Here is a 12,298-nt window from a genome sequence, read left to right as displayed (position 1 = left end):
TGGTCCCCTATTTAATCATTGGCCTTATCTCCAACTATTTTCCATTTGTTCATCTTGCAGCACTTTAAATATGCCAACCCCATTCTTATTCCAGCCTTTGTATGAGATTTTCTTTTTTCCTGGAACATCCTTCTCTAAGATAGCCACAGAATCCTCTTCCTTACCTCATTCAAGTCTTTGCTCAAATATCACTTTCTCAGCAAGGCCAAACCTGGCCATCCAATTTAATTACAATTTTTTCCTCTCCCTTGACACTCATAATTCTCCTCATTCCTCTTTATAATATTCTTTTCTCCACTCACATGTTACTTTCTACAATCAGATTTACTTCTTTATGCCAATTATTTTTTTCCCTTCTCCACAACAGCAGGAATTTTTGGTAAGTTTTGTTTGTCGATGGATTCCAGGCAGCTGGAGTTGTTTGACTCTAGGTACCCAATAAAAATTTAATGGATGGATAAATCAGTTACCAAATGAAAGGGAAAGTGCAATTTCAAGACAAAGGGGAAAGTTCACAGGGCGCAGTGGTGCATGCCTATAATCCCAGCAGCTCAGGAGGCTGAGGCAGGAAGATCTCAAGTTCAATGCCAGCCTCAGCAACTTAGTGAAGTCCTAAGCAACTCAGTGAGACCCTGTCTCTAAATAAAATACAAAAAAGGACTGGGGATGTAGTTCCATGGTTAAGTGCCCCGAATTCAATCCCTGGTACCAAAAAAAAAAAAAAAAAAAAAAAAAAAAGGAAAAAAAAGGAAAAGTTCTAAGTAGAAAAAATAAGAGCTTTCTACTGCATTTTTCTACTGCATTTAACATTTATTGAGTGCTCACCAGTTACCAGGCAAAATGAAAACTTAGATATATAAGTTCAGACACTCAGAGACCCTCTTAATTTATTCCTTTGAAAGAAAATATGGGAGGAAAATGTTTAATGGTGAAGTGAGAAGAGAATCCTAAAAGGATTCAAAGAGGGGAGTGTTTCATTTTTTCTTGGATAATCAGAGGAGGCTCAACTGGGGGAAGCCCTAGCCAAGCCAGGTCTTGCAAAGATGAGGGAATTCAGGTAGATGGTAGGAAGTAAGAAGGGCAATCCTGGAAGGGATAACTGCATGATAAACCTACAATCACTCTGGACTTTGAAGGTCATCACAAATATAGGATTATAGTAATGAGCAGAGAAAAAAAAATGTTCCCCATTTTATTTAAAAAACAAATTAGCTACACAGAAGTAGTTGCACACTGAAATGTTCCCTTCCCCATGTTCTCAAAAGGGTAGGTGTTTGTGTTTGAGATTTTGCTAAACCAAAATCTGCCAGGCCACAAGGGTGTGGATTTCTCCCTGAGGCCAGGAAGAGGGAAGAATCTTTGTAAACCCAGAGCCAAGGCCAAAAAATCTCACCATGCCCTCCTTGACATAGGTGGTATGTGGGTGACCCAAAGTGAGAAGTTCAAGAGCAATGTTCCCAAAAAAACTATGAAAAAAAGGAAGGATTGTGGAATTTCAGTCACACTGGGAGTCCATATTAGAGGACTTTAAATTTCAACGTGTAGAGGAGTTGCCAAGGATCTTCATACATGTTTGCATGTATATTCCTGTGTGCAGTTTCCAAAGTCCCTGTTACTTCATTATTCAGAACAATTTTCTTCTTTTCTGAACGTTTCCCATCTTATCCAAGCCCAAGAAAGCCTCACCTTTCATATCTAAAAAGGCCTTTTAAGAATATCTTGGTGTTTTCCTTTAAAAAAAAAAATTAGATTGTTTTTATAACTCCTCTGCAGAAGAATTCCATCATCTTTCTGGAAGGGAGAAGAGGTTGCAGTCATCCTGTGTTTCAGATAGAATTGTTTTCTTCCATTCAGAAATGATTGGCAAGACCTTCATAATGGCCTTCCTGCAATGTCCATGTCCTAATCTCTAGAACCTGTGATTATGTTACCCTAATGTGGCAAAGGGAACTTTGCAGATGTGATTAAGGATCCTGGAATGAGGTGTTTATCCTGGATTATCCAGCTGGGCCCAGGTAATAGGTTAGTAAAATCTCAGGACCTTTCCCCCTGGTTGTCAGAGATAGCTGTGACCACATAAGAGAAACAACACTGCTGGCTTTGAAAGTGCGACAAAGGGACCACCAACCAAGGAATGTGGGCAGCCTCTAAAATCTATAAAGAAAATGGATTTTCTCCTAAAAACTCAGAAAGCATTCAACCTTGTCCAACCCATGATTTTATCCCAGTGAGTCCTGTGCTTCTGTCCTCCCAAAGTGTGACATAATCAATTTGTGTTGTTTTAAGCTACTCAGTTTGTGGTAATTGGTTTCAGCAGCAATAGAACATGAGTACTATGACAAAAGTGAGTTTTTCAGGGAAGATTACACACACACACACACACACACACACACACACACACACACAGGATGACAGAGACTCACATGGGTGAGGCAGGGGTTTCCAACCCTGCCATTTTCTGGTGACAAGTTTTCTCCCCACTGCCTGGTAACACCAGTTTGAAGGGAACTCACAGCATCTTCTTACAATATGCTCATTCCACTCTTTAATGCCATGGAAAGGACATATATAGATATGTTTCTATATTTCTATATAAAATGGAAATTAAACAAAAAGCACATTCTTCCAAGTGTTCACATGTGGAGGCTATTTTGTAAACCATATTATCTCATTTCTCTTGGCATTTGCAATAGAGTCCCAGCCTTATCACCACTGAGTTTTCCGATGTCTAGGAAATCACGTTTCCTCATTAAGCAGAAGTATTAAAAACTGAGCAGATTACATACACCCCAATTAGAATGATGGTCACAGTAGAAAATAGAAGCCTCTAAACACAGAAGACAAGTTAGAGCCATGAGCTCCAGCCCCTCAGCTTTAGTATGGAAATCTTCCTCCAAGGCTGTTCAGGAAGGACAAAGATTTAATTCAATTTGCATGTTAGTATTCATGGCTTTGAGGACATTTAATTAAACAGGGAAATTCCATGCATCTTTTTCCAGGGTTGTTTTTTTTTCTCAAGCTCACCAGGGAAAACTATTGCTGTTTCATTCTACCTCCCTAAATCTGCAGTGAACAACTTTCTCATGCTATGAGATGGGACTATCATTAAAGACACAGGAAACAAACACAAGACGTCACACTCCTAAGATATGTAACTCCAGTTACAAGGGACAGCTGGTCTGATCAGACCAACCAGAGCATAGCCATTTGCTTCCATATTTCTATAGAAAGACCTATGATATCATTCTTAGTTAAATATACCATCGCAAATCAACACTCCTACAATGGATACCTACTGAGTGATCTCTCCAATTTACAACAATTCCCTCTTCTCAGGTGACTACCCCTCAAGTCCCCAACCACATGTGGTCATAGCCTTCTTGCACAATATTAATCTCCTCAAAACCATGACCATGGTTGATGGTCTGGAATGGGCAATTGAGCCAGACTGGCAAATGAGATCCTTTTTTCTAGAAATTTGGAATTGGTGTCTGTGAGAGAAAAATCAACCCAGAGACTCACACCATAGTATTTCAACTCAAAAACTATCAGAAGACTGGTTTTCCACAGTGTGAACAGGAAAAGTAGAGGAAGTCAGTCTGCAGAAAGACAGAATAAAGCAGGTATAAATAATTAGGCAGACACAATAAACACTCATGTCTCTTTCAAGTGGTGGTTCCAATCTGCCCCTTAGCTACATCCCTACATTGTGCTATTCTAAAGTATCTCTTTTGTCCTTTTAATAAATTCCTTCAAGTCTGTAGGAGACCAAATTATTCCACCCCAACTGAAAACGGTTGTTGAACTGAAGGCAATTCAAAAGAAACTCATGCAGGAGAACTCTCCACATTCCTTCTGTTTGCCTAAAAGCAGGACATAGAATTATAAAGACAAAGGGTATCCTGCCATTTCACCTCCACCCTTTCTACCTGGAAGAATAAGATTAACCATTGAAGACAACTCTGGATCCTTATCAACCTGACGGGGCACCAGAAGAATCAACATGAGCAAGTTTCAGTCAGTAGATTTATTGTCCATATAGTTACCATTTCATCTCACAATTTGCAGCCCTAGAAACTCAAAGTTCCTTCCCTTTGTCTTGTCACTTTTCCAAAATTGATGGTATGTAAGCTGAAATTCAAGCCACCTCTTTGAGAACTACTCATTCTCTGGATGTCTTCCAGGTACACATGAAATGCACATGCTAATAAACTTCCATTTGTTTTTCTCTTGTTAATCTGTCTTTTCTTACCAGGATCTGTTCCAACTAAGAATTTCTGAGAGATGAAGAAAAACTATTTTTTTTTCCCCCCTGTAAGCCCTTTTGCTTAGTTGGTTTGAGTGGTGTCTTAGTCTGTTTGGGCTGCTGTTACCAAAGCACAATAGCATGGCTGGCTTGAAGGACAGAAATTTATCCCTCATATCTCTGGAAGAGAGAAGTCCAAGACCAGGGAGACACAGCCTGATTCTAGTGAGGTCTGCTTCCTAGTCTGCAGACTAACATGGCAGAGAGAGGAAGCTCTGGTCACTTCATCTCTTTGTAGGGTACTTATCCCACCATGGGGTTCCAACCTCATGTCCTAAATGACCCTAATTATTTCCTAAGGACCACATCTCCAAGTACCCTGGGAATCAGGGTTCCAGCAAGTGAGTTTTCAAGAGCTACAAACATTTAGCCCATAGCAAATGTATTTATTGACATATAACCGATGAGTCCTGAAGAACAAAAACTACAGCTGAGAAACTAGTCTGAGATACAATGACAGAGCTTTTGGAGGAAAACAGCCTTGGTTGCTCACTCTTTCCCCAACTGCCATTAGCATCTCATGTCTGTGATATGCAAGAACTAACCAGAAAAAGAAAAAAAAAGCTGCTTTTATATTCCTCTTTTGAAAATGTAAGGAGGGAGGTCAGAGATCCCCTTGCTATCCTCCAAAACAGCTCCATGTTTTATTATACTTTCCCCTGCATGCACCTCAGGAAGAGAAATAAACCCAGGAAATAATTGCTTTAGTCATTTACAAAAATGGCTGTAATTGGAACAAATGAAGGCAAAAACTCTTACTAGTGGGCTAAATACCACAAAGGCCTGCCACAGAGCAGAACTTAGGAGATAATGAATTAGTGCATTGTGCCTCTGAAAATTAAAATATGCACATTCTCACTACCCACAACCACCCTCCCCAAACACACATTCTCCACTCAGTCCTAATGTCCCATGTTAATTCGGGGCTAGGAAAACAGACTTTCCTAAGATCACAGAAATGATACATTGTAGAGAGGTGACTGTCAGACCCAATATGATACAAAATCTGCCCTGAGCTAACACAAGATAGTCAAAATGGGCCTAACTTAATTGTTGATTTCTGGAACTGTCCAGAATACTCCATGGGCATGTGCAGCATCCCAACCATCTGACTTTGCCTGGTTCCCTTAATCAACAAAAACAAATGTGGAATATATTTGCTTTAACCACTCAAATTTATTTACACGAAGCAGATTTATTCTTATGCACAGATTCAACATGCTGCTTTGTGAAGAGGAAATTAAAAGAATCTGTCTTTTTTTAAGTATAAGAAATATCGTTTGGAAAAATGGAAGATTACAGATCCCAAGTCTAAAATAGATAATATTTACATGCGTTCTTTCCTACCTAAGCAGGGTTAGGGAATATAACAGTAGAATCTATGTTGCAGACAAGAACATTAAAAAAATCTGAATAGTCTGAGTTCAAAATAGACCCTTGGTAGGGGTCAAACCATAGGAAAAGCTGATATATACCTACTCTGTGGCTTTTGAGTGTGGGACTTGGAGTCAGATAGGACTTGTGTTCATGTCCAGCTACATTACTTATCAACTACATGCAAGTTCCTTAAGCCCTTTGGGTCTCAACATCTCTTTCAACATGGGAGATAATATCAGCTTCATAGGGACGTTGCTACACCAAGCCCTCTACCAGAGGGAGGTACTTCAGCTGACACCCATCAGTAAAGGGCAAGGGGAACCTTGACATTTCTGGAATTTTTTTCTCTCTCCTGAATTTTTCTAAGCCAGGTTTCCCTTTCTTATAATTAAGCCAGAAGAGCTGCTCCAAACAAGAAGGACAGAAAGACATCACTCCTTCAAAAAGGAAGATTGAAGAATCTATCTGAAATAATGTCTTCAACCCAAACCTCTGCAATGTAGAGCTTGCTCCTTTCATCTTTCTTTCTCTTCCTCCATCATCCCTTTCTCCTTCCCTTCCTTCATCCCTTTCTTTCTGACCTTCGTAAGAATATTAGGATTATTTTACATTTGTCTAGTACTAAAAGAAGATAAAACAAAATCACCACTCAATCTGGACTTACAGACTTACCAGGGCTCATAAAGCATGTGTTAGATTCTTATTCTCACCTCCACCCAGTTCCTACCTAGCTTAACTACCTCTCTGACCTCTTTCCCCACTCAGGCAAACAGGGGTCATTTGGGAGATGCCATCTGGAAGCTCAGTGACTAAGCCAACCTGGCCTGGCTTGGTGTTGACATGCTCACCTATGAGAAGAGTGATTTACGTAAGGGAGGAAAGTAAGACTTCAGGGATCCAGTCTCACTGCATCTTCACAACGATCTTTCATTGGGGTTAGTATTATACTCACTTTACTGAGAAGGCATATGTGGTTAATAGAGATGGACTAGTTTTCCCAAAGCCCTCCATCTATCTCCCAAACTCCCTGTTGCCTGAGTTGTCTCTGCAAAGGATAACTCACATTGTGCAAATCCCTGCTTGAAACTCACATCATGCTTCCAGTCAAAACCAGATCCCTCCCCACAGCCACAAGACCCATCATGATCTGGCTTCTGACTTCTTCAAATCAGTTAGGCATGTTCTCATCAAGAGACCTTCACCCTTGCTGTTCCTTCTGCCTAGGACGTTTTCCTAAATCCTTCCATGGAAGACTTCTTGTCATTTCATGCTGCTCTGTCATGAAGGCGTCCTAACCACCCAGTCTACAGTAGCTCCTCATCTCTGAACTATCTTCTTCATTGCACATATCAGTTGTTTGAAATTTACTTGCTTATTCAATAAGATTACTTATTTGTTATCTAAGCTGCATAAGTATCAAGACTTTCTCATCTTCTCATTACTATGTCTCCAGTTTCTAGCAGTGTTGTACAATAATAAGAGCTAGAGAATTACTTATTAATTGGATAAAGGAAGAAATAGGAGCTGTCTAATCTGTTCTGAAGTGCTATAAATACCATAGACCTGGTAATTTAGAATGAAAAGAAATGTAATGGATCAGAGTTCTGAAGATTGGGAAGTACTACATGGTACCGATGTTTGGTGAGGGCCTTCTTAATGTATCATCATATGGCAGAAGGGCAAACTAAGACAACAAGAGGATGCCAATCTCTCCCCTTTATAACGGCATTAACCTGTACACGAGGGCAGAACCCTCATAACTGAAACACTTCCCATCAGGCCCCACCTCCCAACATCGCTACATTAATGATTAAGTTTCTAACACATGAGCTTTGGAGGGATAAAACATTCAAGCCATAGAAGGAATATATTAGAGAGGTCAGTCTAGGCTGCTGCAGAGTTTTAGATTTGGCTCCTAATGAGATTGGAAACCAGCCAAACAAGACCCCAAACTTAGGCTGGGGATGTAGCTCAGTGGTAAAGTACATGCCAGGTATTCACAAGGGCCTGAGTTAGATCCCCAGCACTGCAAAAAATAAAAATAAAAAATAAAAATATAAAAAGACCAAACTCCAGAAACTGATGCTAAAATAAATTATTCAAAGAATTTAAAATATCACTCACTCTCAAACAAATGTAAAAGAAACCAGTGTCAAAGACTTGAATTCATTAATGTGGAAACCAGTAAGACGTTAAAATCAATTCAAATAACAATTTGAAGAACAGGGAGATGTTGGCAATAGGGAATGCTGACATAAATTTGCTAATAGGTGCAAAGTTAGTTCATATCCTATCAGGTTTTAAATTGTAATGTTTGGGATCATTTTTTCTGGAGGATGAGAATTGTCTGAGGGAGAATTAGAGGGCAAGTAACCTCAGAAGATGACTCCAATGTTAATGCAGTTTCTGCTCAGTCTGAAATTCCATTGAAACTTAATTTATAGCAAGTTTAAGCAACAAATTACGTTTTTATTTCAGATCAGTTAATGAGAAGATAGATCTATGTCTTAGGTGCCATTTTTTCTTTTTCCTTAGAGGTTGACCTCTTGTAAAATTTGAGTCACTAAATTCTGAGGGCAGGGTCCTCCATGGCTCATATATTTAGGAGTTATTCCATTTTCACCTCCAAAGTGAGTGAAATACAAATTTAGTTGGAAAGAAGCTAATGTTTACTCTAATGATATTCCCAAGGAAAGAAAATAAACTCAAACTTGTATCTGGGTATGGTAGCTACTTTAGGGAGAGTTGAGAAGTTCCGGATCAGAAAAGTACAATCCCAGGAGGAGACATGCAAGGATAACTTTGCAGGAAATTGTTGGAGCAGAAACAGTGAAGAATAATTGACCCTAAAAGTTGGGTGTGTGGAGAAGGATGGTTAAGTTTAGCATAATCCTGAAGAGTTAGGACTTAGGTGGTGTAAAAAGCAAATGCAAATTAAAAATAAGAGGCTTAATTATCCCTACTAAAAACAGGAGTAATTTTTCCCTTCTCCTCCCTTTCAAAATTTTTTTCATATCCTTTTCAAATGTACACAAATCTTTTCAATGGCTGAGAGAGTCTCTTGCCAGTCTCAGAGCTCAGCTATATTTCCTTAAGACTGGGATTCATGTCTTTGAAGTGTAAGGAAGATAAGGTGCATCTTCCCATGTCCTGGGAAGAGATGGGTCTAACTTTTCACCTGACTGTAAATTACAAAACCTGCCTAATATATCATCCACTTGTTAATATAAAAAAGTGAAATTCCTATCTGTTTTTACAATCTCTTTATTGGTTTTCCTATAACACACATCACATTCTGGTTTCACAGATTTTTTTTTAAATATAAAATTGTTTTCTTTCTCTTCTACCACTGTAAAGAAGTTTTCTGGGTTGGGAGGAGATGTTGGTTTTAATTATATATCTTCTAATACTAGCCGGTGTCCATTGTTTGCTACTATAACAGAATACTACAGACTGGGTAATCTATGGAAAAAAAATTCATTTCTCACTGTTCTGGAGGCTGGGAAATCTAAAACTGAAGGGTTACATCTGGTGAGGGCCTCCATGCTACATCATAACATTGCAGAAGGAATCACATTGCCAGTGAGAACATATAAGAGCCAGAAACTAGGTATTCAAGAGAACTTGCTTTTACAACAAACCCACTTCCCTCTACTCCCGGTACTAGGGAATTGAACCCAGGGCCCCTCTTGTACTCTACCACTGAGCTACTTCTCCAGCTATAACAAACGCACCTGTGTGATAAATAATTCACTCCCATGATAATGACATTAATCCATTCATAGGAGCCCTTATGAACTACTCACTTCTTAAAGGTCGCATCTCCCAATCCCATCATAATGTCAATTAAATTTCAACATTCACTGGTTTCTAAAGAGAGTTCAGAATAATTTAAGCATAGCTTAGATTGATTCCCTGAATGATATGGGAAGTAGAACAATATTTAAGCATTGCAAAATCTTGGTGGTGGGGAAGACCAGTTTTCAGGTAACACTGGACTCAGGATTGTCATATCCTGACCTTCCCATTGTCCTCCAACAGATGTCAGGAGCATTTTGACTGTGAACTTTGGTGTGGTTAGTGTCATTTACCCACAGACCATTAGCATCAGTGAGGATGAACCCTTGGCCGAGTGGGGCTTCCCCTCTAAGACAGGATGTCTGTCCCATGGCATGAGGCATTTCACTGGTTCTCAAATATAACTGGCTTTCCTAATCATTTCTGAAATGACAAGATTTTTTTATGTAAAACAGACATTATTTCTTGGAGCTCTCTCCCATGTGGTCCAAAGTTAGTATTGAAAAATGTTGACTATGTAGCCATAGAAACCTCACTGGGAAATCAGAATGCCTGGTGAAAATTCCCAGAACACTTGTCAGCACTAACCAAGAGTTGCAGAAAGGAACTTCTTGCTCTGGTGGATTTCTCCACGGTCTAGGACCCCTGTTACAAAGCTGGCTTTGTGAGGAGGCCATCGCTCTGAGACTGGGCCTGCCCAGCTGACTTGCAGGCACAAATTGAATGAGTCCCCAGTCTGACCCCAGCAGGAAGAGTAGAGTGTGCCAAGAAAAAATCTTGGAGGAAGAAAAAGGCAACTCATTAAATTGTCCAGCACATAAAACACAGATAGTTTTCAAGATAGAGAGAAAGCACAGTTTCTTAGATTCAGAAATGGTGGTTCAAGTGTGTTCTTTATGAGGGATCTGCTTCAAAATTGGAGGACTGATCCTTCACTCCCAAGAATTCTGTAGGGAACATATGTGCACAGATGCCATACACATCTGTTCTGAACTAAATTAACATGTTAAGGGGGGAATAAAACTGTAAGGTCTCTAAAATAGCACCACTGGGGAGGAGAGCTATTCAAAGAGGAATTTTTTAATGCCTTGGGTTGGAGTTCTGTACTGCAGACTAAAAAGAAGACCTCTATCTGTGTTGACTATGAGTTTCTATGGAATTCAATTTAATGATCAATAAAAACAATTTAGTTTATGTCACTTTAGCCATAGATGCAAAAATAATGACCATTGGTTTTGTCCTACATGATACAATTGATAAAAGGCAATTCATTTAAAGAAGCATCTAGAAAGTCTAGGTACCTATTCCCTGTAATACTAAATTTGAAAACATTATGTAATTGGTGGCAAAACTAGCTACAACCTAGAGTTATACTTTGATATGGTTTCTTTTATCCACCCAAATATAAATATGCAAATTTCCATGACTGCAAGTTGTTTTTTTCTATACTGTGGATGGTACCTTATCATCATGTGCATTACAAAATATCCAAGTGTTAATATTCATGCCCATGATCAGACGCATTTTCCAATTGACATAATAATGTACCACAGAGTATGGGACTCTGTTAAAGGTATTAGGGCTTTGAAGACTCTTTCAGAGGGTAACACAGGACTCTCACTGAAGTAGGACTAGCAACAAACCAATAAGTCTAAGAACATTGGTGCTAGCATGAAGGTACTATTCATGGACATTGTTGTTATTATTAAAATCTTACAACCACCTTGCTTTGCTTCAGTCATACTGACAATTCTTTTTCACTATATGAAAGAAGATTTCCACTGGAATTTTTTTTTTTCCTAAACTATCCTCTAGACTTTCAACCTTTCAAAATATTTTTTTTTAAATTTCTGAGCGGTGAGTTTTGCTCTTGTAGCTCCTAAGCAAAGATTAATGAGACTTCAAGGGTGTGTACCATTTGTTCTATTCATTTGGAGTCATACCCTTTAGTTTATAAGTATTCTGACTATTTTAGTCACAGTACTAAGCATTGCTATTTAATAAAAAAACATTTAAATCTTTTATTCTCTATAAATGTGCTCGAAATGCCAAAAAGGAGGTGGGCCCAGTTAACAGGAATCACCAAATCAATAATCCAATGTCAGTATTATCCAAATTTTGATAAAAGTCTAGTGTTTTGCTGCTTTTGATTTCAGTTGAACCTTAGTTGATTATAATTAGTGAATTTGATCTTCGTTTATTCTTTCAAAATTGCCCTCTCATTCTAAACCAAAATCTTTAAACATTCAGAAAAAATGCATAACTACTCTTCAAATGAGATATGTTCAGTTTTGAGCCCTGGGGTTTGTTTTTTATTCTTCAGTATGTGGCATTTCTTTAAGTATTTTCTGTAGTACCAGTTTAGTAGTCATGAATTCTTTTTGTTTCTGCTTATCTGGAAGGTTTTTATTTATCCTTACATTCTGAAGGATAGCTTTGCTGGATATAGCAATCTTGGTTGACAATTATTTTAATCTCACAATTCCTTCTCTTTATAATATTTCTTTTTAAAAATAAATGAATGTATGGTAGATCACAGAATTTCTTTTCCAACTTACACATTAATTGAGAAGTAAAACCACAACAAGTGGGGGAATCTTGAGCACAATTGTGAAGCAAGAAAATTTCATGTTAAGGAAACTCATGGAAAAGTAAGAGGAGCATAAATCAGACCTAGGTTTGAATTCTGATTCTACTCTGTGCTACAATAGTGTCTTCTGCCTACTGAAAACTTAACATACATCAGGCACTACACATGTATTATTCCTAATTTTCATATAGTTTGTCATATCTATTATGTTTCCTCCATTTGCAGGT

At 38.5% G+C, this 12,298-nt stretch overlaps 1 long non-coding RNA gene across 2 annotated transcripts in view; it reads left to right on the top strand.

Annotated features, from left to right (window-relative positions):
* LOC124963999 (uncharacterized) overlaps positions 1-12,298 on the top strand; it is a 164,670-nt gene that overhangs the window by 47,673 nt on the left and 104,699 nt on the right. The window contains exon 2 of one of the 2 annotated variants that reach the window (XR_007104875.1): positions 6,449-6,618. The exons of the other annotated variant lie outside the window; for it this stretch is intronic. This is a non-coding gene — a long non-coding RNA (uncharacterized LOC124963999). The remainder of the gene's footprint in view (positions 1-6,448; positions 6,619-12,298) is intronic. 2 annotated transcript variants of the gene reach the window in all.

Source organism: Sciurus carolinensis, chromosome 14 (assembly GCF_902686445.1).
Source record: "Sciurus carolinensis chromosome 14, mSciCar1.2, whole genome shotgun sequence".
Lineage (NCBI taxonomy): Eukaryota > Metazoa > Chordata > Mammalia > Rodentia > Sciuridae > Sciurus > Sciurus carolinensis.
Note: the sequence above shows the minus strand (reverse complement) of the source record. Positions and strands in the feature narration are given on the sequence as shown.